Source organism: Lissotriton helveticus, chromosome 11, assembly GCF_964261635.1.
Source record: "Lissotriton helveticus chromosome 11, aLisHel1.1, whole genome shotgun sequence".
Lineage (NCBI taxonomy): Eukaryota > Metazoa > Chordata > Amphibia > Caudata > Salamandridae > Lissotriton > Lissotriton helveticus.
Genome location: NC_136072.1, coordinates 710,814,685 through 710,841,126, shown reverse-complemented (window position 1 = coordinate 710,841,126; position 26,442 = coordinate 710,814,685). Strand labels below are relative to the sequence as shown.

General features: G+C 45.7%; 16 non-coding genes across 16 annotated transcripts; all 16 read right to left on the bottom strand.

Moving 5' to 3' along the window:
* Nucleotides 1-5,632: 5,632 nt before the first annotated feature.
* On the bottom strand, nucleotides 5,633-5,714 carry TRNAS-UGA (transfer RNA serine (anticodon UGA)). Its single transcript has one exon. It is a non-coding gene; the product is annotated as a tRNA-Ser (tRNA).
* Nucleotides 5,715-6,255: 541 nt separating this feature from the next.
* Nucleotides 6,256-6,337, bottom strand: TRNAS-CGA (transfer RNA serine (anticodon CGA)). Its single transcript has one exon. It is a non-coding gene; the product is annotated as a tRNA-Ser (tRNA).
* Nucleotides 6,338-6,881: 544 nt separating this feature from the next.
* Nucleotides 6,882-6,962, bottom strand: TRNAS-CGA (transfer RNA serine (anticodon CGA)). The gene has a single exon. It is a non-coding gene; the product is annotated as a tRNA-Ser (tRNA).
* Nucleotides 6,963-7,490: 528 nt separating this feature from the next.
* TRNAS-UGA (transfer RNA serine (anticodon UGA)) lies at nucleotides 7,491-7,572 on the bottom strand. Its single transcript has one exon. It is a non-coding gene; the product is annotated as a tRNA-Ser (tRNA).
* A 541-nt stretch (nucleotides 7,573-8,113) lies between these two features.
* On the bottom strand, nucleotides 8,114-8,196 carry TRNAS-CGA (transfer RNA serine (anticodon CGA)). Its single transcript has one exon. It is a non-coding gene; the product is annotated as a tRNA-Ser (tRNA).
* A 1,151-nt stretch (nucleotides 8,197-9,347) lies between these two features.
* On the bottom strand, nucleotides 9,348-9,429 carry TRNAS-UGA (transfer RNA serine (anticodon UGA)). Its single transcript has one exon. It is a non-coding gene; the product is annotated as a tRNA-Ser (tRNA).
* Nucleotides 9,430-10,579: 1,150 nt separating this feature from the next.
* TRNAS-GGA (transfer RNA serine (anticodon GGA)) lies at nucleotides 10,580-10,661 on the bottom strand. Its single transcript has one exon. It is a non-coding gene; the product is annotated as a tRNA-Ser (tRNA).
* A 542-nt stretch (nucleotides 10,662-11,203) lies between these two features.
* On the bottom strand, nucleotides 11,204-11,284 carry TRNAS-CGA (transfer RNA serine (anticodon CGA)). The gene has a single exon. It is a non-coding gene; the product is annotated as a tRNA-Ser (tRNA).
* Nucleotides 11,285-11,813: 529 nt separating this feature from the next.
* TRNAS-UGA (transfer RNA serine (anticodon UGA)) lies at nucleotides 11,814-11,895 on the bottom strand. Its single transcript has one exon. It is a non-coding gene; the product is annotated as a tRNA-Ser (tRNA).
* Nucleotides 11,896-13,058: 1,163 nt separating this feature from the next.
* Nucleotides 13,059-13,140, bottom strand: TRNAS-CGA (transfer RNA serine (anticodon CGA)). The gene has a single exon. It is a non-coding gene; the product is annotated as a tRNA-Ser (tRNA).
* Nucleotides 13,141-14,292: 1,152 nt separating this feature from the next.
* On the bottom strand, nucleotides 14,293-14,374 carry TRNAS-UGA (transfer RNA serine (anticodon UGA)). Its single transcript has one exon. It is a non-coding gene; the product is annotated as a tRNA-Ser (tRNA).
* Nucleotides 14,375-16,148: 1,774 nt separating this feature from the next.
* TRNAY-AUA (transfer RNA tyrosine (anticodon AUA)) lies at nucleotides 16,149-16,230 on the bottom strand. The gene has a single exon. It is a non-coding gene; the product is annotated as a tRNA-Tyr (tRNA).
* Nucleotides 16,231-16,771: 541 nt separating this feature from the next.
* TRNAS-CGA (transfer RNA serine (anticodon CGA)) lies at nucleotides 16,772-16,853 on the bottom strand. Its single transcript has one exon. It is a non-coding gene; the product is annotated as a tRNA-Ser (tRNA).
* Nucleotides 16,854-18,701: 1,848 nt separating this feature from the next.
* Nucleotides 18,702-18,783, bottom strand: TRNAS-UGA (transfer RNA serine (anticodon UGA)). The gene has a single exon. It is a non-coding gene; the product is annotated as a tRNA-Ser (tRNA).
* A 1,167-nt stretch (nucleotides 18,784-19,950) lies between these two features.
* On the bottom strand, nucleotides 19,951-20,031 carry TRNAS-CGA (transfer RNA serine (anticodon CGA)). Its single transcript has one exon. It is a non-coding gene; the product is annotated as a tRNA-Ser (tRNA).
* A 530-nt stretch (nucleotides 20,032-20,561) lies between these two features.
* Nucleotides 20,562-20,642, bottom strand: TRNAS-UGA (transfer RNA serine (anticodon UGA)). The gene has a single exon. It is a non-coding gene; the product is annotated as a tRNA-Ser (tRNA).
* Between the last annotated feature and the right edge of the window lie 5,800 nt (nucleotides 20,643-26,442).

The following is a 26,442-nucleotide window of genomic DNA, read 5'->3' as shown; positions in this document are numbered from 1 at the left end:
TGGGTGCGCCGTTCACTGCAGAAGAACTCCGAGCTGTAATATACTCTCTTTCAAATGGCAAGTCCCCCGGGCCTGATGGTCTACCGGCGGAGTTTTATAAGGCGTATTCCACCATTCTCATTCCCGAACTGTTGCGGGTGTATGGGGCGGCGGTACGGGATGCAGTACTTCCTTTGTCCCTCAACGAAGCCAATGTGATCTCCCTCTTGAAACCAGGCAAGGATGCATTGAATGTGGAGTCGTACAGGCCACTTGCCCTCCTTAACACGGACTATAAGATTCTGGCATCAGCGTTGGCCCAGAGGCTGGCACCACTGGTCCCAACCCTAGTGCACGCGGACCAAAACGGGTTTGTCCCTACCCGCAGCACGTCTTACAATATTAGACGGCTCTTTCGAGTACAGAATCTGGCGGTGACCCAGTGGCCCCACTCGGGGTGCGTGATCCTTGATCTTGAAAAGGCGTTCGATTCCGTGGAGTGGCCCTACCTAGCGCTGGTGCTGGAGAAATTTGGGCTGGGCGCAGCCTACCTCCGCCTGGTGGAACTCCTCTACTCTGCACCAGTGGTGCGGGTTTGAACGAACAAGCTTTTCTCAGATCAGATTCGTGTCCGCAGGGGCACGAGACAGGGATGTCCCCTCTCCCCCCTGATTTTTTGCGCTCATGATGGAGCCACTGGCGGCGCAATTGCGCACCTCTGGCGAGAATTGGGGGATCCCGTTGATGGATGGGATGCATTCGGTGTCGCTTTATGCCGATGACCTATTACTCTATGTCAGGGACCTGACCTGCTTCCCTCGAGCGCTCACGGACATTTTCAGTAGCTTTGGCGAAATGTCGGGGTTGCGCGTCAACTGGGCGAAGTCGGGGGTGTACTCTTTTGCAGCAGATGTACCGGAGTGTGACGTCATGGTAATGGGCGAGCGGCTCCTCTGGTGTAGTGTAGTTCCTATTATCCCGATAGGCTCTGCGCATTGGAATAATATCTTCAATAGTATAGACCTAGGACGGAGGTTAACTAGGTCTTCTACTGACGATATTAGACTTAAAGTTTTGTGTTTGCCAGCTAGCTCAGAGTTCACTAGAAACTTTCTCGAATAGGCAAGGAGGTGTTTAACCTCCCTGGATAGACAAGAAGGGATTTAGTTTCTGACAACCATAGAACATGACAACTTTGCTCTCTCCTAATCAAGAGTGTATCTCTAGAGTCGTGTGAAAACAAAAGATAACTTATTTTACTCAGTCAGTTCAGTGCATTCTTAGTTTCGCCAGATTGTAGAGAAAAGGAAGAGACGGGCGTGTTCAATAAAAGATGGTATTTATTGATCAGTCTCTTTTCTCGTACATGAGAAATGAATCGATATTATTGCAATACTTATGGTTAAGTAGAGTGCATACAATAAAAGCAGAATTATGAAATAATACTGTAAAAGCATTGATATGGTTTCTGAGCCATATGCTATTTAAAATGGATAAAATAGATACATACATATATACATTTGACTAATCGTACTCAACTGGTGCTTCTAACCACGCCTACCCCGGTGTACCTGACCTAAGCCTAATACGTGGGCGGGAGTAGATAAGTAGCAGTTTAAGTTAAGTTTGTTTTGCCAAAGGGACTGACTCAAGAATTCTCTGCAAGGGGTTATTCAGTTCTGTACCTGAGATCTAGAATGGTTGAGGGCTGGTATCTCTTGTCTTTGGTCTTGATATTCCAGCTGCCTGCGAGGGCTGCTTGGAAGCGCCGGAGCTGGATTTCTCGGCAGGAGAAAGGCAGCGTCTCATTCTCAGCGCGTCAGGAAGGCGGGGCAGCGCCTGTGGGCTTCGCTCTCTGCTGGGCTCCTCGGCAAGTCTCGCTGCTCCGATCTCGTCACCACCGCGTGTGTTTGCTTAAGGCAATGTCGGTAATATTTATACCTGAAAGGTGCCGAGATTGACGTAAGGATGGACATATATACGTCAATAAGGATGTCATACGAACTGGTCGTTAGCACATTCTTTACTGAAGTTCTCGGTGAAATCAAAACAATGGCCGTAGGGTTTTTCCCAGGTTGTCATAGGTTTGATTTGTTTTGAGAACTCCATATGCCTTATCAGGGTCTGGAGGAATAGTGCTTGCCTAATTAGATGGCATGCGTTATGACCTAATCAGATAACACGTTTCTGTGCCGTGGTGTGGCTTAATCAGATAACGGTTTTTGCACCGTGGGGTGGCTGCTAGTTCATTATTAACCAGACCAGGGTCAGAAGTAGGGGGATCGATACAGAACCTATAGGAATACATCACACTGGTACCCCACAGTGTTCCGTTATCTAGGAGTCCATGTGTACCGCGACCCCACGGACCTCCTGGAAGGCAATCTTACGAGAACGATCTCTTCGCTTACAGCGCAGGTTTCCTTCTGGAATACTCTCCCGCTGAATGTGCCCAGCCGTATTGCCCTGGCGAAAGCGGTTGTTTTGCCTAGGCTACTGTACTATTATGCAAATCTGCCGGTATATGTGCCGGTTCGCACCTTTCGCGAGCTAGAGACTATACACAGGCGACTGATTTGGAACAAAGGTCATCCCAGGGTGGCTTTAAAAACCCTATATGCCGCGACAGATAGTGGCGGGCTGTCGGTTCCAAATCACGAGTTGTATTTCCTGGCTGCACAGCTGCAATGGGTAGCCTACTGGCTGAGTGGACGTAACTTGAGTGATACGGCCACGACGACGACCATCCTGACGGTCCCGCAGGTACATGCGTTGTTTCATCCTTTGGCTAAGCCGCCTGTTCAGAACCAACTCCACCTTGAGGTGGCGAGAAGGTGCTTCTTGAGAAGCCTGAAACTCACTGCTGCGGTGAAACCATACGCGCCTAACCTACCACTGCTGGGCACGCCTTGGGGATCCGGGATGCTTGCGGCGCCACTGCTGGACAGCTGGGGAGCGGCAGACTTAGAGAGCTTGGGCGACCTGTTTGAGGAGGGTGCGTTGCTCCCTTTCGAGACACTGACAGTCAGCACAGGACTGCCGGCAGGACAGTTCCTGACATATGCGAAGCTGCTACACACACTGACAAACGCTTGGGGACCGCTGACGGAGGAACCGCCAATACACCTGCTTAGTCAATACTTACATGTGATGGGACATGGCTCTCACCTTGTGCATTGGATTGCCCAAGCGTTGCACACGCACATTCAATTCTCCCCTCAGAGCCTACGTGACAAATGGGTGGCTGATAGAGGACGGGACTGGACAGACAAAGAGTGGGCGGGGGTGCTAGCTGGAGCTCTACATGTCCCACGCAATGCGCGCTTCAAGATCATACAGTACTATGTGATCCATCGAGCGTACCTGTCCCCGGACAAAATTAACCGCTACTTTGGACTCACTACGACAGGATGCCCTAAATGCGGACTAGTGGACGCATAGTTCCTACATGTCCTCTGGTCCTGCAATCTGCTGCAGCCATATTGGACCGCAGTGTCGACTGTCTTGGTGGGGGCGACGGGAGGTACCTTACCACACCCTTCGGAAGTTTGTCTGTTGGGGTTATTTAAAAGGACGAAGCAGACAAAAGTCCAAGCGAGATTTTGGGATCTGGGCCTGATAACGGCGAAACGTCTCATTACCAGGCGTTAGAAACATGGTCTGCCCCCCCAAACGGTGCAGTGGCGTCGCTCACTGGATGCTTGGGCGAGGGCTGAGAGTGTGGCACTGCACCGGGAGGAGACGGCGGGTCTCCGGATGTACCCTATTGCGCTGGAGTGGGATGGTGTCCTGGTGGCCTACCACCGAGAGTGTCTGCGGAATGGTATTGAGTGAGTGTTTACACCATATTCACCTGTGACACACCCAACGTTCTTCTCGCTCCCAGCCTTCCCCCCCCCTCCTCTTTCTCTCTCCTCCCTGCCCCCCCCTCTCCGTGGCGCTTCCCTCACACCCTCCTGCCCAAGTGAAGACTCCTACGAATATTGCATTTCCGTTGTTATGACACATTTGGATTACACTCCTCTCCGCACCTCCAGCTCCACACACACACCCATGACCGCTGACAGACACCACCTGGTTTATGGTTTCCTATATATCTGGAATTGTTTTGTATAGTTAGTAGTTTTCTAATGCAATTTTGAAATGTGTAATATGTTGCCAATGTGAATGCTAGCTCTGTTTCTCCGGTCATGGTATACTTTGAGCGCTATACGAAATGGGTCTAAGGTATGCAGACGCAATGCAGCAGTTCTTTTACGCCGCTACTGGGCACTGCCATTACTGAACGTAAATGTAACACACAACAGCTATTGCACTGCCACTTTGACATGCGGTCTAACAGAGCACCGATATAGTTCGCTCTTCACCGCCATACTTCTGTGTGGGTGGGATGGTCCACATACTCTGGGACTTCATGACTTAAGTAACAGCGTCTTTTACTTGCTATGCTTGCATATGTGTACTGTTGTATAATGACGAAATGCAATAAACATATTAAAAAAAAAAAATGAGTATGATGTCACTGTTGTCGTATATGAGCCATGCGCTGCTCACGTCAGACCGAGACCTAAAAAATAAAGTAACCGAAGGAAGGGGCGGGTACCAGCAGTGCTCTGTTGCCCTCACTTATTTCGCTTGCTTTCATACAATTAATAAAAATAGCAACACGTATCACTCAAAGTGAGTGACAGGGCACAGATGAGCAGTAATCAATCACTGCGCATTTCTACCCTCTTTTCCCTATATTACGGCGCTGGGACCGGGCCCTTAAGTGTACTCAGAAAGAGTCCAAAAGCCTAAACAAGACACTCTACATAAAAAAATTACTCTTTTCGTGACTCGTCAAGATCAGGCAGGACAGGTCCAAACTACGAACCCTTCGAACCACCTGCTCTCTAAAACACTTCCTGAGTGTTGAAATCGTCTTAATGTTTACATTTAGTTTGAGTTTTTGCTGTTTAACTCTGTGACTTGATGAGGATTGCGTAAAGAGAAGTGAACATTTACTTAACAAACCAATGGTGTTCATGCAAAATCGCCCGACGCTGCAAGCAGAATTCGGACCTGCGCAGGTAAACCCCATTGATTTCGAGTCCAACACCTTAACCACTCGGCCATCGCAGCTCCAGGTTGTCGTATACGAGCCATGCACTGCTCACGTCAGACCGAGACCTAAAAAATAAAGCAACGGAAGGACGGGGCAGGTACCAGCAGTGCCCTGTTGCCCTCACTTATTTCGCATGCTTTCATACAATTAATAAAAATAGCAACACGAATCACTCAAAGTGAGTGACCGGGCACAGATGAGCAGTAATCAATCACTGCATATTTCTACCCTCTTTTCCCTATATTACGGTGGTGGCAACGGGCCCTTAAGTGTACTCAGAAAGAGTCCAAAAGAATAAACAAGACACGCTTCATAAAAAAAAGTTACTCTTTTCGTGACTTGTCTATATCAGGCAGGACAGCTCCAGACTACGAACCCTTCCGAGCCACCTGCTCTCTAAAACACTTCCTGGGTGTGGAAATTGTCTCAATGTTTACATCTAGTTTGAGTTTTCGCCGTTTAACTCTGTGACTTGATGATGATTGCATAACGAGAATTGAACATTTACTTAACTAAACCAAATGGTGTTCATGCAAAACCTCATGACGCTGCAAGCAGGATTCGAACCTAAGCGGGGAAACCCCATTGGATTTCAAGATCAACGCCTTAACCACTCGGCCATCACAGCTGCGTGAGTATGAAGTTACTGTTGTCGTATACGAGCCATGCGCTGCTCACATCAGGCCGAGACCTAAAAATTAAAGTAACGGAAGGACGGGGCACGTACCAGCAGTGCCCTGTCTCCCTCACTCATTTCGCATGCTTTCATACAATTAATAAAAATAGCAACACGCATCACTCAAAGGGAGTGACAGGGCACAGATGAGCGGTAATCAATCACTGCACATTCCTACCCTCTTTTCCCTATATTACGGCACTGGGAATGGGCCCTTAAGAGTACTCAGAAAGAGTCCAAATGCCTAAACAAGACACGCTACATAAAAAAAATACTCTTTTTATGACTCGTCAAGATCAGGCAGGACATGTCCAGACTACGAACCCTTCCGAACCACCTATTCTCTTAAACACTTCCTGAGTGTTGAAATTGTCTTAATGTTTACATTTAGTTTGAATTTTTGCTGTTTAACTCTGTGACTTGATGAGGATTGACTAAAGAGAAGTGAAAATTTTCTTAACAAACCAAATGGTGTTCATGCAAAATCGTACATCGCTGCAAGCAGGATTCGAACCTGCGTAGGGAAACCCCATTGGATTTCGAGTCCAATGCCTTAACCACTCGGCCATCGCAGCTCCATGAGTATGATGTCACTGTTGTCGTATATGAGCCATGCGCTGCTCACGTCAGACCGAGACCTAAAAAAATTAAGTAACCGAAGGAAGGGGCAGGTACCAGCAGTGCTCTGTTGCCCTCACTTATTTCGCTTGCTTTCATACAATTAATAAAAATAGCAACAAGTATCACTCAAAGTGAGTGACAGAGCACAGATGAGCAGTAATCAATCACTGCGCATTTCTACCCTCTTTTCCCTATATTACGGCGGTGGCAACGGGCCCTTAAGTGTACTCAGAAAGAGTCCAAAAGCCTAAACAAGACACGCTTCATAAAAAAAAATTACTCTTTTGCTGACTTGTCTAGATCAGGCAGGACAGGTCCAGACTACGAACCCTTACGAGCCACCTGCTCTCTAAAACACTTCCTGAGTGTTGAAATTGTCTTAATGTTTACATTTAGTTTGAGTTTTTGCTGTTTACCTCTGTGACTTGATGAGGATTGCGTAACCAGAAGTGAACATTTCCTTAACAAACCAAATGGTGTTCATGCAAAATCGCACGACGCTGCAAGCAGGATTCGGACCTGCGCAGGGAAACCCCATTGATTTCGAGTTCAACACCTTAACCACTCGGCCATCGCAGCTCCATGTTGTCGTATACGAGCCATGCACTGCCCACGTCAGACCGAGACCTAAAAAATAGAGCAACGGAAGGACGGGGCAGGTACCAGCAGTGCCCTGTTGCCCTCACTTATTTTATATGCTTTCATACAATTAATAAAAATAGCAACACGTATCACTCAAAGTGAGTGACAGGGCAAAGATGAGCGGTAATCAATCACTGCCCATTTCTACCCTCTTTTCCCTATATTATGGTGGTGGCAATGGGCCCTTAAGTGTACTCAGAAAGAGTCCAAAAGAATAAACAAGACACGCTTCATAAAAAAAATTACTCTTTTCGTGACTTGTCTATATCAGGCAGGACAGCTCCAGACTACGAACCCTTCTGAGCCACCTGCTCTCTAAAACCCTTCCTGGGTGTGGAAATTGTCTCAATGTTTACATCTAGTTTGAGTTTTTGCCGTTTAACTCTGTGACTTGATGATGATTGCATAACGAGAAGTGAACATTTACTTAACTAAACCAAATGGTGTTCATGCAAAATCTCAAGACGCTGCAAGCAGGATTCGCACCTAAGCGGGGAAACCCCATTGGATTTCAAGTCCAACGCCTTAACCACTCGGCCATCACAGCTGCGTGAGTATGATGTCACTGTTGTCGTATACGAGCCATGCGCTGCTCACACCAGGCCGAGACCTAAAAATTAAAGTAACGGAAGGACGGGGCACGTACCAGCAGAGCCCTGTCTCCCTCACTCATTTCGCATGCTTTCATACAATTAATAAAAATAGCAACACGCATCACTCAAAGTGAGTGACAGTGCACAGATGAGCGGTAATCAATCACTGCACATTCCTACCCTCTTTTCCCTATATTACGGCGCTGGGAATGGGCCCTTAAGAGTACTCAGAAAGAGTCCAAATGCCTAAACAAGACACGCTACATAAAAAAATTACTCTTTTTGTGACTCGTCAAGATAAGGCAGGACAGGTCCAGACTACAAACCCTCCCGAACCACCTGCTCTCTTAAACACTTCCTGAGTGTTGAAATTGTCTTAATGTTTACATTTAGTTTGAATTTTTGGTGTTTAACTCTGTGACTTGATGAGGATTGACTAACGAGAAGTGAACATTTCCTCAACAAACCAAATGGTGTTCATGCAAAATCGTACGTCGCTGCAAGCAGGATTCAAACCTGAGCAGGGGAAACCCAATTGGATTTCGAGTCCAACGCCTTAACCACTCGGCCATCGCAGCTCCATGAGTATGATGTCACTGTTGTCGTATATGAGCCATGCGCTGCTCACGTCAGACCGAGACCTAAAAAATAAAGTAACCGAAGGAAGGGGCAGGTACCAGCAGTGCTCTGTTGCCCTCACTTATTTCGCTTGCTTTCATACAATTAATAAAAATAGCAACACGTATCACTCAAAGTGAGTGACAGGGCACAGATGAGCAGTAATCAATCACTGCGCATTTCTACCCTCTTTTCACTATATTACGGCGCTGGGACCGGGCCCTTAAGTGTACTCAGAAAGAGTCCAAAAGCCTAAACAAGACACTCTACATAAAAAAAAATTACTCTTTTCGTGACTCGTCAAGATCAGGCAGGACAGGTCCAGACTACGAACCCTTCGAACCACCGGCTCTCTAAAACACTTCCTGAGTGTTGAAATTGTCTTAATGTTTACATTTAGTTTGAGTTTTTGCTGTTTAACTCTGTGACTTGATGAGGATTGCGTAACGAGAAGTGAACATTTCCTTAACAAACCAAATGGTGTTCATGCAAAATCGCACGATGCTGCAAGCAGGATTCGGACCTGCGCAGGGAAACCCCATTGATTTCGAGTCCAACACCTTAACCACTCAGCCATCCAGCTCCATGTTGTTGTATACGAGCCATGCACTGCTCACGTCAGACCAAGACCTAAAAAATAAAGCAACGGAAGGACGGGGCAGGTACCAGCAGTGCCCTGTTGCCGTCACTTATTTTGCATGCTTTCATACAATTAATAAAAATAGCAACACGTATCACTCAAAGTGAGTGACAGGGCACATATGAGCGGTAATCAATCACTGCACATTTCTACCCTCTTTTCCCTATATTACGGTGGTGGCAACGGGCCCTTAAGTGTACTCAGAAAGAGTCCAAAAGAATAAACAAGACACGCTTCATAAAATAAAATTACTCTTTTCGTGACTTGTCTATATCAGGCAGGACAGCTCCAGACTACGAACCCTTCCGAGCCACCAGCTCTCTAAAACACTTCCTGGGTGTGGAAATTGTCTCAATGTTTACATCTAGTTTGAGTTTTTGCCATTTAACTCTGTGACTTGATGATGATTGCATAACTAGAAGTGAACATTTACTTAACTAAACCAAATGGTGTTCATGCAAAATCTCATGACGCTGCAAGCAGGATTCGAACCTACGCGGGGAAACCCCACTGGATTTCAAGTCCAACGCCTTAACCACTCGGCCACCGCAGCTGCAAGAGTATGATGTCACTGTTGTCATATACGAGCCATGCGCTGTTCACATCAGGCCGAGACCTAAAAATTAAAGTAATGGAAGGACGTGGCATGTACCAGCAGTGCCCTGTCTCCCTCACTTATTTCGCATGCTTTCATACAATTAATAAAAATAGCAACTAGCATCACTCAAAGTGAGTGACAGGGCACAGATGAGGAGTAATCAATCACTGCGCATTTCTACCCTCTTTTCCCTATATTACGGCGCTGGGAATGGGCCCTTAAGAGTACTCAGAAAGAGTCCAAATGCCTAAACAAGACACGCTACATAAAAAAATTACTCTTTTTGTGACTCATCAAGATCAGGCAGGACAGGTCCAGACTACGAACCCTTCCGAGCCACCTGCTGTCTAAAACACTTCCTGAGTGTAGAAATTGTCTTAATGTTTACATTTAGTTTGAGTTTTTGCTGTTTAACTCTGTGACTTGATGAAGATTGCGTAACGAGAAGTGAACATTTCCTTAACAAACCAAATGGTGTTCATGCAAAATCGCACGACGCTGCAAGCAGAATTTGGACATGCGCAGGGAAACCCCATTGATTTCGAGTCCAACACCTTAACCACTCGGCCATCGCAGCTCCAGGTTGTCATATACGAGCCATGCACTGCTCACGTCAGACCGAGACCTAAAAAATAAAGCAACGGAAGGACGGGGCAGGTACCAGCAGTACCCTGTTGCCCTCACTTATTTCGCATGCTTTCATACAATTAATAAAAATAACAACACATATCACTCAAAGTGAGTGACCGGGCACAGATGAGCAGTAATCAATCACTGCATATTTCTACCCTCTTTTCCCTATATTACGGTGGTGACAACGGGCCCTTAAGTGTACTCAGAAAGAGTCCAAAAGAATAAACAAGACACGCTTCATAAAAGACAATTACTCTTTTCGTGACTTGTCTATATCAGGCAGGACAGGTCCAGACTACGAACCCTTCCGAACCACCTGCTCTCTTAAACACTTCCTGAGTGTTAAAATTGTCTTAATGTTTACATTTAGTTTGAATTTTTGCTGTTTAACTCTGTGACTTGATGAGGATTGACTAACGAGAAGTGAAAATTTCCTTAACAAACCAAATGGTGTTCATGCAAAATCGTACATCGCTGCAAGCAGGATTCGAACCTGCACAGGGAAACCCCATTGGATTTCCAGTCCAATGCCTTAACCACTCGGCCATCGCAGCTCCATGAGTATGATGTCACTGTTGTCGTATATGAGCCATGCGCTGCTCACGTCAGACCGAGACCTAAAAAAATAAAGTAACCGAAGGAAGGGGCAGGTACCAGCAGTGCTCTGTTGCCCTCACTTATTTCGCTTGCTTTCATACAATTAATAAAAATAGCAACAAGTATCACTCAAAGTGAGTGACAGAGCACAGATGAGCAGTAATCAATCACTGCGCATTTCTACCCTCTTTTCCCTATATTACGGCGGTGGCAACGGTCCCTTAAGTGTACTCAGAAAGAGTCCAAAAGCCTAAACAAGACACTCTACATAAAAAAATTACTCTTTTTGTGACTCATCAAGATCAGGCAGGACAGGTCCAGACTACGAACCCTAACGAGCCACCTGCTGTCTAAAACACTTCCTGAGTGTAGAAATTGTCTTAATGTTTACATTTAGTTTGAATTTTTGCTGTTTAACTCTGTGACTTGATGAGGATTGCGTAACGAGAAGTGAACATTTCCTTAACAAACCAAATGGTGTTCATGCAAAATCGCACGACGCTGCAAGCAGGATTCGGACCTGCGCAGGGAAACCCCATTGATTTCGAGTCCAACACCTTAACCACTCGGCCATCGCAGCTCCATGTTGTCGTATACGAGCCATGCACTGCTCACGTCAGACCAAGACCTAAAAAATAAAGCAACGGAAGGAGGGAGCAGGTACCAGCAGTGCCCTGTTGCCGTCACTTATTTCGCATGCTTTCATACAATTAATAAAAATAGCAACACGTATCACTCAAAGTGAGTGACAGGGTTCAGATGAGCGGTAATCAATCACTGCACATTTCTACCCTCTTTTCCCTATATTACGGTGGTGGCAACGGGCCCTTAAGTGTACTCAGAAAGAGTCCAAAAGAATAAACAAGACACGCTACATAAAATAAAATTACTCTTCTCGTGACTTGTCTATATCAGGCAGGACAGCTCCAGACTACGAACCCTTCCGAGCCACCAGCTCTCTAAAACACTTCCTGGGTGTGGAAATTGTCTCAATGTTTACATCTAGTTTGAGTTTTTGCCGTTTAACTCTGTGACTTGATGATGATTGCATAACGAGAAGTGAACATTTACTTAACTAAACCAAATGGTGTTCATGCAAAATCTCATGACGCTGCAAGCAGGATTCGAGCCTAAGCGGGAAAACCCCATTGGATTTCAAGTCCAACGCCTTAACCACTCAGCCATCACAGCTGCGTGAGTACGAAGTCACTGTTGTCGTATACGATCCATGCACTGCTCACATCAGGCCGAAACCTAAAAATTAAAGTAAAGGAAGGATGGGGCACGTACCAGCAGTGCCCTGTCTCCCTCACTCATTTCGCATGCTTTCATACAATTAATAAAAATAGCAACACGCATCACTCAAAGTGAGTGACAGGGCACAGATGAGCGGTAATCAATCACTGCACATTCCTACCCTCTTTTCCCTATATTACGGCGCTGGGAATGGGCCCTTAAGAGTACTCAGAAAGAGTCCAAATGCCTAAACAAGACACGCTACATAAAAAAATTACTCTTTTTGTGACTCGTCAAAATCAGGCACGACAGGTCCAGACTACGAACCCTTCTGAACCACCTGCTCTCTTAAACACTTCCTGAGTGTTGAAATTGTCTTAATGTTTACATTTAGTTTGAATTTTTGCTGTTTAACTCTGTGACTTGATGAGGATTGACTAACGAGAAGTGAACATTTCCTTAACAAACCAAATGGTGCTCATGCAAAATCGTACGTCGCTGCAATCCGGATTCAAAAATGCGCAGGGAAACCCCATTGCATTTCGAGTCCAACACCTTCACCACTCGGCCATCGCAGCTCCATGAGTATGATGTCACTGTTGTCGTATATGAGCCATGCGCTGCTCACGTCAGACCGAGACCTAAAAAATAAAGTAACCGAAGGAAGGGGCAGGTACCAGCAGTGCTCTGTTGCCCTCACTTATTTCGCTTGCTTTCATACAATTCATAAAAATAGCAACACGTATCACTCAAAGTGAGTGACAGGGCACAGATGAGCAGTAATCAATCACTGCGCATTTCTACCCTCTTTTCCCTATATTACGGCGCTGGGACCGGGCCCTTAAGTGTACTCAGAAAGAGTCCAAAAGCCTAAACAAGACACTCTACATAAAAAAATTACTCTTTTCGTGACTCGTCAAGATCAGGCAGGACAGGTCCAGACTACGAACCCTTCCGAGCCACCTGCTCTCTAAAACACTTCCTGAGTGTTGAAATTGTCTTAATGTTTACATTTAGTTTGAGTTTTTGCTGTTTAACTCTGTGACTTGATGAGGATTGCGTAACGAGAAGTGAACATTTCCTTAACAAACCAATGGTGTTCATGCAAAATCACCCGATGCTGCAAGCAGGATTCAAACCTGCACAGGGAAACCCCATTGAATTTCGAGTCCAATGCCTTAATCACTTGGCCATTGCAGCTCCGTGAGTAAGATGTCACTGTTGTCGTATATGAGCCATGCGCTGCTCACGTCAGGCCGAGACCTAAAAAATAAAGTAACATAAGGACGGGGCAGGTACCAGCAGTGCCCTGTTACCCTCACTTATTTCACATGCTTTCATACAATTAATAAAAATAGCAACACGTATCACTAAAAGTGAGTGAGAGGGCACAGATGAGCGGTAATCATTCACTGCGCATTTCTACCCTCTTTTCCCTATATTACGGCGGTGGCAACGGGCCCTTAAGTGTACTTAGAAAGAGTCCAAAAGCCTAAACAAGACACGCTTCATAAAAAAAATTACTCTTTTTGTGACTCGTCAAGATCAGGCAGGACAGGTCCAGACTACGAACCCTTCCGAGCCACCTGCTCTCTAAAACACTTCCTGAGTGTTGAAATTGTCTTAATGTTTACATTTAGTTTGAGTTTTTGCTGTTTAACTCTGTGACTTGATGAGGATTGCGTAACGAGAAGTGAACATTTCCTTAACAAACCTAATGGTGTTCATGCAAAATCGCACGACGCTGCAAGCAGGATTTGGACCTGAGCAGGGAAACCCCATTGATTTCGAGTCCAACGCCTTAACCACTCGGCCATCGAAGCTCCATGTTGTCGTATACGAGCCATGCACTGCTCACGTCAGACCGAGACCTAAAAAATAGAGCAACGGAAGGAAGGGGCAGGTACCAGCAGTGCCTTGTTGCCCTCACTTATTTCGCATGCTTTCATACAATTAATAACAATAGCAACACGTATCATTCAAAGTGAGTGACAGGGCACAGATGAGCAGTAATCAATCACTGCACATTTCTACCCTCTTTTCCCTATATGACGGTGGTGGCAACGGGCCCTTAAGTGTACTCAGAAAGAGTCCAAAAGAATAAACAAGACACGCTTCATAAAATAAAATTACTCTTCTCGTGACTTGTCTATATCAGGCAGGACAGCTCCAGACTACGAACCCTTCCGAGCCACCAGCTCTCTAAAACACTTCCTGGGTGTGGAAATTGTCTCAATGTTTACATCTAGTTTGAGTTTTTGCCGTTTAACTCTGTGACTTGATGATGATTGCATAACGAGAAGTGAACATTTACTTAACTAAACCAAATGGTGTTCATGCAAAATCTCATGACGCTGCAAGCAGGATTCGAGTCTAAGCGGGAAAACCCCATTGGATTTCAAGTCCAACGCCTTAACCACTCGGCCATCACAGCTGCGTGAGTACGAAGTCACTGTTGTCGTATACGATCCATGCACTGCTCACATCAGGCCGAAACCTAAAAATTAAAGTAAAGGAAGGATGGGGCACGTACCAGCAGTGCCCTGTCTCCCTCACTCATTTCGCATGCTTTCATACAATTAATAAAAATAGCAACACGCATCACTCAAAGTGAGTGACAGGGCACAGATGAGCGGTAATCAATCACTGCACATTCCTACCCTCTTTTCCCTATATTACGGCGCTGGGAATGGGCCCTTAAGAGTACTCAGAAAGAGTCCAAATGCCTAAACAAGACACGCTACATAAAAAAATTACTCTTTTTGTGACTCGTCAAAATCAGGCACGACAGGTCCAGACTACGAACCCTTCTGAACCACCTGCTCTCTTAAACACTTCCTGAGTGTTGAAATTGTCTTAATGTTTACATTTAGTTTGAATTTTTGCTGTTTAACTCTGTGACTTGATGAGGATTGACTAACGAGAAGTGAAAATTTCCTTAACAAACCAAATGGTGCTCATGCAAAATCGTACGTCGCTGCAATCCGGATTCAAAAATGCGCAGGGAAACCCCATTGCATTTCGAGTCCAACACCTTAACCACTCGGCCATCGCAGCTCCATGAGTAAGATGTCACTGTTGTCGTATATGAGCCATGCGCTGCTCACGTCAGACCGAGACCTAAAAAATAAAGTAACCGAAGGAAGGGGCAGGTACCAGCAGTGCTCTGTTGCCCTCACTTATTTCGCTTGCTTTCATACAATTAATAAAAATAGCAACATGTATCACTCAAAGTGAGTGACAGGGCACAGATGAGCAGTAATCAATCACTGCGCATTTCTACCCTCTTTTCCCTATATTACGGCGCTGGGACCGGGCCCTTAAGTGTACTTAGAAAGAGTCCAGAAGCCTAAACAAGACACGCTTCATAAAAAAAATTACTCTTTTTGTGACTCGTCAAGATCAGGCAGGACAGGTCCAGACTACGAACCCTTCCGAGCCACCTGCTCTCTAAAACACTTCCTGAGTGTTGAAATTGTCTTAATGTTTACATTTAGTTTGAGTTTTTGCTGTTTAACTCTGTGACTTGATGAGGATTGCGTAACGAGAAGTGAACATTTCCTTAACAAACCTAATGGTGTTCATGCAAAATCGCACGACGCTGCAAGCAGGATTTGGACCTGCGCAGGGAAACCCCATTGATTTCGAGTCCAACGCCTTAACCACTCGGCCATCGAAGCTCCATGTTGTCGTATACGAGCCATGCACTGCTCAGGTCAGACCGAGACCTAAAAAATAGAGCAACGGAAGGAAGGGGCAGGTACCAGCAGTGCCCTGTTGCCCTCACTTATTTCGCATGCTTTCATACAATTAATAAAAATAGCAACACGTATCATTCAAAGTGAGTGACAGGGCACAGATGAGCAGTAATCAATCACTGCACATTTCTACCCTCTTTTCCCTATATGACGGTGGTGGCAACGGGCCCTTAAGTGTACTCAGAAAGAGTCCAAAAGAATAAACAAGACACGCTTCATAAAAAAAATTACTCTTTTCGTGATTTATCTATATCAGGCAGGACAGCTCCATACTACGAACCCTTCCGAGCCACCTGCTCTCTAAAACACTTCCTGGGTGTGGAAATGGTCTCAATGTTTACATCTAGTTTGAGTTTTTGCCGTTTAACTCTGTGACTTGATGATGATTGCATAACGAGAAGTGAACATTTACTTAACTAAACCAAATGGTGCTCATGCAAAATCTCATTATGCTGCAAGCAGGATTCGAACCTAAGCGGGGAAACCCCATTGAATTTATAGTCCAACACCTTAACCACTCGGCCATCACAGCTGCGCGAGAATGATGACACTGTTGTCGTATACGAGCAATGCACTGCTCACATCAGGCCGAGACCTAAAAATTAAAGTAATGGAAGGACGGGGCACGAACCAGCAGTGCCCTGTCTCCCTCACTCATTTCGCATGCTTTCATACAATTAATAAAAATAGCAACACACATCACTCAAAGTGAGTGACAGGGCACAGATGAGCGGTAATCAATCACTGCACATTCCTACCCTCTTTTCCCTATATTACGGCGCTGGGAATGGGCCCTTAAGAGTACTCAAAAAGAGTCCAAATGCCTAAACAAGACACGCTACATAAAAAAGTACTCTTTTTGTGACTCGTCAAGATCAGGCAGGACAGGTCCAGACTACGAACCCTTCCGAACCACCTGCTCTCTTAAACACTTCCTGAGTGTTGAAATTGTCTTAATGTTTACATTTAGTTAGAATTTTTGCTGTTTAACTCTGTGACTTGATGAGGATTGACTAACGAGAAGTGAAAATTTCCTTAACAAACAAAAATGGTGTTCATGCAAAATCGTATGTCGCTGCAAGCAGGATTCGAACCTGCACAGGGAAACCCCACTGGATTTCGAGTCCAACGCCTTAACCACTCGGCCATTGCAGCACCATGAGTATGATGTCACTGTTGTCGTATATGAGCCATGCGCTGCTCACATCATGCCGAGACCTAAAAAAATAAGGTAACATGAGGACGGAGCAGGAACCAGCAATGCCCTGTTGCCCTCACTTATTTCACATGCTTTCATACAATTAATAAAAATAGCAACACGTATCACTCAAAGTGAGTGACAGGGCACAGATGAGCGGTAATCATTCACTGCGCATTCCTACCCTCTTTTCCCTATATTACGGCAGTGGAAACGGGCCCTTAAGTGTACTCAGAAAGAGTCCAAAAGCCTAAACAAGACACGCTTCATAAAAAAATTACTCTTTTCCTGACTTGTCTAGATCAGGCAGGACAGGTCCCCCCAGCGCCTTGAGACCCTCCGGGTGAGTAGTGCGCTATATAAATGCTGTGATTGATTGATTGATTGAGGTCCAGACTACAAACCCTTTCTAGCCACCTGCTCTCTAAAACACTTCCTGGGTGTAGAAATTGTCTCAATGTTTACATCTAGTTTGAGTTTTTGCCGTTTAACTCTGTGACTTGATGAGGATTGCATAACGAGAAGTGAACATTTACTTAACTAAACCAAATGGTGTTCATGCAAAATCTCATGACACTGCAAGCAGGATTCAAACCTACATGGGGAAACCTCATTGGATTTCAAGTCCAACGCCTTAAGCACTCTGCCATTGCAGCTGCGTGAGTATGATATCACTGTTTTCGTATACGAGCCATGTGCTGCTCACATCAGGCTGAGACCTAAAAATTAAAGTAACGGAAGGACGGGGCACGTACCAGCAGTGCCCTGTCTCCCTCACTTATTTTGCATGCTTTCATACAATTAATAAAAATAGCAACACGCATCACTCAAAGTGAGTGACAGGGCACAGATGAGCAGTAATCAATCAATGCACATTTCTGCCCTCTTTTCCCTATATTACGGCTCTGGGAATGGGCCCTTAAGTGTACTCAGAAAGAGTCCAAAAGCCTAAACAAGACACGCTACATAAAAAATTACTCTTTTCGTGACTCGTCAAGACCAGGCAGGACAGGTCCATACTACGAACCCTTCCGAGCCACCTGCTCTCTAAAACACTTCCTGAGTGTTGAAATTGTCTTAATGTTTACATTTAGTTTGAGTTATTGCTGTTTAACTCTGTGACTTGATGAGGATTGCGTAACGAGAAGTGAACATTTCCTTAACAAACCAAATGGTGTTCATGCAAAATCACACGACACTTCAAGCAGGATTCGGACCTGCGCAGGGAAACCCCATTGATTTCAAGTCCAACGCCTTAACCACTCGGCCATCGCAGCTCCATGTTGTCGTATACGAGCCATGCACTGCTCACGTCAGACCGAGACCTAAAAAATAGAGCAACGGAAGGAAGGGGCAGGTACCAGCAGTGCCCTGTTGCCCTCACTTATTTCGCATGCTTTCATACAATTAATAAAAATAGCAACACGTATCATTCAAAGTGAGTGACAGGGCACAGATGAGCAGTAATCAATCACTGCACATTTCTACCCTCTTTTCCCTATATTACGGTGGTGGCAACGGGCCCTTAAGTGTACTCAGAAAGAGTCCAAAAGAATAAACAAGACACGCTTCATAAAAAAAATTACTCTTTTCGTGACTTTTCTATATCAGGCAGGACAGCTCCATACTACGAACCCTTCCGAGCCACCTGCTCTCTAAAACACTTCCTGGGTGTGGAAATTGTCTCTATGTTTACATCTAGTTTGAGTTTTTGCCGTTTAACTCTGTGACTTGATGATGATTGCATAACGAAAAGTGAACATTTACTTAACTAAACCAAATGGTGCTCATGCAAAATCTCATGACGCTGCAAGGAAGATTCGAACCTAAGCGGGGAAACCCCATTGGATTTCAAGTCCAACGCCTTAACCACTTGGCCATCACAGCTGCGCGAGTATGACGTCACTGTTGTCGTATACGAGCCATGCGCTGCTCACATCAGGCCGAGACCTAAAAATTAAAGTAACGGAAGGACGGGGCACGTACCAGCAGTGCCCTGTCTCCCTCACTCATTTCGCCTGCTTTCATACAATTAATAAAAATAGCAACACGTATCACTCAAAGTGAGTGACAGGACACAGATGAGCGGTAATCATTCACTGCGCATTTCTACCCTCTTTTCCCTATATTACGGCGGTGGCAACGGGCCCTTAAGTGTACTCAGAAAGAGTCCAAATGCCTAAAAAAGACACGCTACATAAAAAAAATTACTCTTTTCCTGACTTGTCTAGATCAGGCAGGACAGGTCCAGACTACAAACCCTTCCTAGCCGCCTGCTCTTTAAAATACTTCCCTGGGTGTTGAAATAGTCTCAATGTTTACATCTAGTTTGAGTTTTTGCCGTTTAACTCTGTGACTTGATGAGGATTGCATAACGAGAAGTGAACATTTACTTAACTACAGCAAATGGTGCTCATGCAAAATCTCATGACGCTGCAAGCAGGATTCAAACCTAAGCGGGAAAACCCCATTGGATTTGAAGTCCAACACCTTAACCACTCAGCCATCACAGCTGCGCGAGTATGATGACACTGTTGTCGTATACGAGCCATGCGCTGCTCACATCAGACCGAGACCTAAAAATTAAAGTAACGGAAGGACGGGGCCACGTACCAGCAGTGCCCTGTCTCCCTCACTCATTTCACATGCTTTCATACAATTAATAAAAATAGCAACACGCATCACTCAAAGTGAGTGACAGGGCACAGATGAGCGGTAATCAATCACTGCACATTCCTACCCTCTTTTCCCTATATTACGGCGCTGGGAATGGGCCCTTAAGAGTACTCAAAAAGAGTCCAAATGCCTAAACAAGACACGCTACATAAAAAAGTACTCTTTTTGTGACTCGTCAAGATCAGGCAGGACAGGTCCAAACTACGAACCCTTCCGAGCCACCTGCTCTTTAAAACACTTCCTGAGTGTTGAAATCGTCTTAATGTTTACATTTAGTTTGAGTTTTTGCTGTTTAACTCTGTGACTTGATGAGGATTGCGTAACGAGAAGTGAACATTTCCTTAACAAACCAAATGGTGTTCATGCAAAATCGCACGACGCTGCAAGCAGGATTCGGACCTGCGCAGGGAAACCCCATTGATTTCGAGTCCCACACCTTAACCACTCGGCCATCGCAGCTCCATGTTGTCGTATACGAGCCATGCACTGCTCACGTCAGACCGAGACCTAAAAAATAAAGCAACGGAAGGACGGGGCAGGTACCAGCAGTGCCCTGTTGCCCTCACTTATTTCGCATGCTTTCATACAATTAATAAAAGTTAGCAACACTTATCACTCAAAGTGAGTGACTGGGCAAAGATGAGCGGTAATCAATCACTGCACATTTCTACCCTCTTTTCCCTATATTATGGTGGTGGCAACGGGCCCTTAAGTGTACTCAGAAAGAGTCCAAAAGAATAAACAAGACACGCTTCATAAAAAAACATTACTCTTTTCGTGACTTGTCTATATCAGGCAGGACAGCTCCAGACTACGAACCCTTCCGAGCCACCTGCTCTCTAAAACACTTCCTGGGTGTGGAAATTGTCTCAATGTTGCCATCTAGTTTGAGTTTTTGCCGTTTAACTCTGTGACTTGATGATGATTGCATAACAAGAAGTGAACATTTACTTAACTAAACCAAATGGTGTTTATGCAAAATCTCATGACGCTGCAAGCAGGATTCGAACCTAAGCAGGGAAACCCCATTGGATTTCAAGTCCACGCCTTAACCACTCGGCCATCACAGCTGCGTGAGTATTACGTCACTGTTGTCGTATTCGACCCATGTGCTGCTGACATCAGGCCGAGACCTAAAAATTAAAGTAACGGAAGGACGGGGCACGTACCAGCAGTGCCCTGTCTCCCTCACTCATTTCGCATGCTTTCATACAATTAATAAAAATAGCAACACGCATCACTCAAAGTGAGTGACAAGGCACAGTGTCATGTAGCTCCTGAATATCCTTATATCGTGTTAAGTTAGCATAGGTACATTTGAGGTTTAATTGCCATTTTCCATTCTTGCAACTTCTGCACACGACACTTAATTGTTGACTTAGCTTTCAACCTAGTAGTTTGCCGTGGTTTATGTGAGAATGATGTGTTGTTGCTCTGATATCAGCTTTGCTTAATAAACTATGTCTGCACGAAGAGTGCTGAAGTTTCAGGAACAACACGATATGGAATTGTTATGAGGTCTGATCTCCACGCCTTCATAGTCATAACACAAGTGCAGCCTTTGCCAACTCGGGCTTTAGGCGGGATTGATATTGCCTTGCATGAGGCACATAGAACACACTTGATGCGGTGCACATGCAGAGAGAGCTGGTGTATGCTGATGTGATTCCGTCATGCTAGGACACTAAGGTATGGGCCCGCCCTAAACCAACCCAAAGAGACCTTCTTAGCTAATAATATAATATATGTGTTAGGGAGGGTGAGATATAAGTGTTGTTAACTCTTATTCATTACAGCATGTTAACATGCTGTCACCATTCGCTTTTTATGTATTAGTAACTATGCTGGTAATTTTGCTACTGATAATAAGTATACTTGTATTATCTAAGATACTGCGCCTGAGAAGACGGCATTAGTAAATAAACATTTCAAATGCACATGTGTTCTTCTTTACTCCATGTTTTGGTTTGTAATGATAATATAACGAAAGAGTGTTCATGAGTTCCACGTATCCTGAGGTACTGTAAGTTCATGTTCTGGTTTGTCTAAACATTGGGAGTTTGATAAGACCAATGAGACACTGTAGCTAGCCTGGTAAGGGGTAAGTTGGGTACTAAGGTGAGTTTTGGGTCACCCTAATTCGCCGAGGTTCCAATCCTCTGTGCACAGTTCTGTGTGAGAACAGAAACCCTGCGACATGGCGCCCAACGTTTTCGGTGGTCTTATTTCATGACACTCGAGTAGTATATCGTTCAAACCTTAACCCCTTCACCTCCGTATCCGGAAAACGGGGTGTCGGTGAAACCTACCTATTTTTAGGTCTTTTTCAAGCTTGATTCTTTCTTAAACGGTTTCTTTGAATTACTACCCAGTTGTGCTACAAAGTCTTCTTTGTGTTTTCTTGTTTCCAGTGTTATCATGGCGGTGGCCATTGCGCAACATAGTCGCGTAGCGGTGCGCACACATCTGCAGGCGTACCAAGTCCCGGTGGACGGTATGGCTGTGATTTTAGTGGTGGGTGCAGATCCGGCGTTCCCTTTTGAATTGTTTTACTCTTGGGTTACATTTCCGGCTGTGGACGCAACTTCTGGTTTGTTCCACTCCTACACCGCCTCCGCTGTCCCGGCTGAATATACACCGTACAGGGCACTGGAAATACCTATTGATCATTGGCAGCATCGCGTTTGGTTTGATGGCGCCCTCCCCCACTCTATGTCCGCTGCGAGGTTAGGTCCACTCTCAATTCCAGGTGCAAACTGGCCTGCGTTGGGTGGGTTTACCCCGCACCCGAATCACGGCGCTTGTACCCTTGCAGAAATTCGTAGGCTACATGTGGTTTCCATTTCCGTGATTCGAGCATTAGTGCAATACATCGGTCGACATCTACCTGGTGGTCCCCAGGGGGGTGCGGCCGTTCCCTTGGATCGAGGCGGTATGCGTCTTAATCCGGTGATGGTGAATTCGGTTTTTGGTGCGCGTCCAGTTGACAACGATGACTTCCCATTCTGGTTAGCTGAGAAGTTTGATCAACTGGAGGCGGTGTTTCCGAATTCTACTCCTGCTGATAAGCATAGAATGTTGACGATCACTTTACCGAAGGATTTAACTCCTGAGCTTGTTGACTGTGAAAGCTGGGGGAAAACATTTGCAGCCGTTTATACGAGGTGCTTTGGCACCCCGTCTATGAATGCACTGCCTGAGATCATTAAACGTGTTCAGAATGATCACGGACCTGAGGCAGCGGTTGAATTGGGTATGCGCCTGTGTGGTTCTTTTGAGATTGTAAGTGATCTCATACTCTCCAATGTTAAAGGAGATGCGGTGAACTTTCAGATGTCGAATGCTTTGGCTGCTCTGCCCGATGCTGATAAACCCCGGCAGTTAGCAAAGATCGTTGTGGCGCTTATAAGACAATTGGCCGCACAAGTAGAGGTCTGAAACATTTTTCAGTAAAGGAGAAAAAACAACCTCAGGGACAATCTGCAGTGACAGATGTCCAGCCCAAGTCCAAAAAACAGAATTGGCCTAAAAAACAGACACAGGGGAAGCAAAATAAACAGACTCAGGATTCTTTTCCTGCAATACAAGCTCCTGCGCCGACAGACAAAGTTTATGATTTGCGCGATCGCGCGATGATTAAATCACCTGATCGATTTCAGGGTTCTGATCAACGCTCTCCTCGTTCCTTTCAGGAAACATCGGCCCCGAAGACCGGTGGAGGAGGCGGTGGACGTGGACGTGGTGGCCAACAAGGACGTGGTCAGTCCCGCCAGACGGACGGCGCAGTGAAGCAGGAGGATTCTACGCCTAAGCGTCCGCAGTTTGCGAAAAAGAAAGTCGCAGCCTTAACAGCGCATAGATATGCCACAGATAGTGAGAACGCGGCTTCGGAATCTGACGTGGGCTCTGACCTTGCTGGACAGCGCGGCGGAGATTACCATAGTCAGAGAGGCGCTCCGTCCACTACTGAGGGTGACAGCGACTGAAGTGTTCGTTGTAATAGAAACAGCCGATACGAGACTAGCTCCCCCTGAAAGACTTTTTGAAATTGTCCTGTTAATTGAAGGTGACATACAGTGTACTGTCAGAGGGGTATTTTGGGAGAATCTTTCTTCTACTTATGACATTTTGCTTTCGGAGACTGACTGGCCCCCACCTTTTGTGCTCGCGGCGCCGCGAGGGGAGGAGGTAATCCTTCCCAGTTTCGCGAAAACTGTCTCAACTGAGCATGCGCAGCATTTTGCAGAAGAGTGGGCTCGGGCTCTTGCGCCGGCTCTGTACCGCAACCAATGTGGTTGGGATAATTTGTCTCCTTGCCACGAGATTCCGTTGCGGTCTCAGCCGCAGCCTCAGCCTCAATATCCTATACGGCGGGAAGCAAAAGCTGCCGTCGCAGAAATCCTTGAACAATTGGAATATCAGGGAGTTATTGAAACGTGTGTGTCACCGATGAATAATCCCCTTTTTACTGTGACCAAGCCTGACGGATCATATCGTTTGGTATTGGATTACCGGCATTTGAACTCGCATTGCCGTAACTGTGCAGTACAGAATACTCACGGCTCTGCCCTGGTGGATAGTCTAGTGCGTAAGCGTTTCAAGACAACGCTTGACATTTCCAACGGTTTTTATGCCCACAGACTGGATAGCTTTAGCTCCCAATGGACAAGTTTTACGTCCGCTGGTGTGCAAAAACGCTTCCGGCGACTCCCGATGGGCTACAAGAATAGTCCTGGAGTTTTCACCTCCCGAATAGTCACTCTTTTAGAGAGTATCGATCCGGATGCATGTTCTTATGTGGATGATATTTATCTCACAGACGACGAGATTTGGTTGCATCTGTGTCGTGTAAATTCAATCATTTGTAACTTTGCAGATATGGGTTACAAATTTAATTTTGCAAAATCGCACATTGCAGAACACACAGTGTTGTTCCTCGGCTATGAGCTGAGCAATGAAGGTCGGGGTTTGGCTCCTCACTTCTTGGAGAAATGCGCACAATTGCGCTCTCCTACAACACTGAAAAAATTACAGTCTTTGCTGGGCTTCTTGAATTTCGGCAGAACTTATGTTCCGGAATATGCCCAGCGTATCAAGCCTTTGTATGCATTGATACAACCAACTTTCTCAAAATCATGCTGGCTGCCTGAGCATTCGGCCATTTTGCAATCATTGCAGGCTGATCTGCTCGCCTCTAAATACTTACTGACTCGTGATAACCACACCAACCTGGTGATAAGAATAATTCCAGGGGCGGTGGGTTTCACGTACCTGACTTTTAATGAAGGTGACACAGTACCTATTGCTTACAAGTCACACTTGTACACTTCGGCTGAGTTGCGGTTTCCCACTGTGGAGAAAGTTTTAACTGCTGTACAGATGGCGATTCTTAAAGAACGAGCTCTGTCACAGGGGAAGCGCATGTTAGTGGTAACACCCTGTCCTCATTTGGAGGCAGTCACGAAAGCCAGTGTACCGAATTCTAAAGCTTTGCACCCACAGTGGATTCAATGGGCAGCGTCATTGACGTCCACGGATGTCACGTTTATTTTTGACGCCTCATTACGGTCGCAAGAGTACTTGCAGTATGAGTTCGTTCATCCTGCTCCTCTGGCTATGCGACCTTTGGAGGACTTCCATTGCATCATTTACACTGATGGGTCGGCGCAGGTTGCGCATGGCTCTAAACATGCCTACGTTTCCGCATGCGCTATTGTGGTTGGTGCTATGTTGAACGATGAGTTCATTTCCAGGGAAGTACACACGTTGCCCCTGGGCGATTGCACTGCACAATTGGCAGAGCTTCGTGCTCTTTTACTAGCGTTAGAGTACGCAGATCCAAGTGTTACTACTCTGATTGTAAGTGATTCTTACTACTGTGTTCAGTCGTACAATGAGAACTTGTTCTTTTGGATTCAAAATAATTTTCATGATTCCAAGGGTAGCACAATAAAACATAAAATGATCTGGGTTCGAGTGGCAGAGCTTAAGGCTAAGTTGCCACTCGTTTTTGTGATTCATACTCTCGGTCATCAGCGCGTGGGAGTTCACGCTGTTGGCAATTCGCTTGCTGATGAAGCGGCGAAATCAGCAGTATCTACATACTTAGTTGCAGCGGTTACTAGATCCAAAACCAAGATTGATAGCGACATCTTGGCGGCTGTTGCTGCCTCTGAGAAGGGAAGTAAACATCCTGCGGGATTCCCTTCGAAGTACAAATACCACTTAAGTCCCGAAAAGGTTCCTTTTGTGACAATTCCTGACGTTGGGGAACGGCTGATTCCCAACTCGGATCGCAGAGCAGACTTGATTACAGCGGCACATGAAGGTGTGGCGTCTGCGCATGCGGGCGTCTCGGCCACTGTAACTCAATTACAACAACGTTTCTGGTGGCGGGGACTGTACAAACAGACGCGTGATTATGTCCTTCTTTGTGACATATGCCAGCAGATTAAACCTTCGACTGCTACGCGTCCGCCACAGACTCAGTTGTACATTTCTAATAAACCACTAGGTTGCGTTTATTTAGATCACTGCGGTCCTTTTTCATCTGATACTGCGTATAAGTACATCTTAGTAGCAGTTGACTCATGCACACGCTTTGTGTGGGTATGGCCACATCGCAGCGCTGATTCACGGACTGTCATTAGAGATTTGCGTGTCTTTATAGGGATTTTTGCCTGTGGTACCTTCCATTCGGATCAGGGTCCGGCTTTCGCCTCTAAGGCGTATAAGGATGCCATGACTTCGTTGGGGGTCCAAGTCAAGTTTTCGTCTCCCTACAGACCTGAGGGTAACAGTGTAGTTGAGCGAATGAACCATGATTTAAAGCAATCTTTGACAGCCCGAGTTATAGGCACTGGCAGAAAC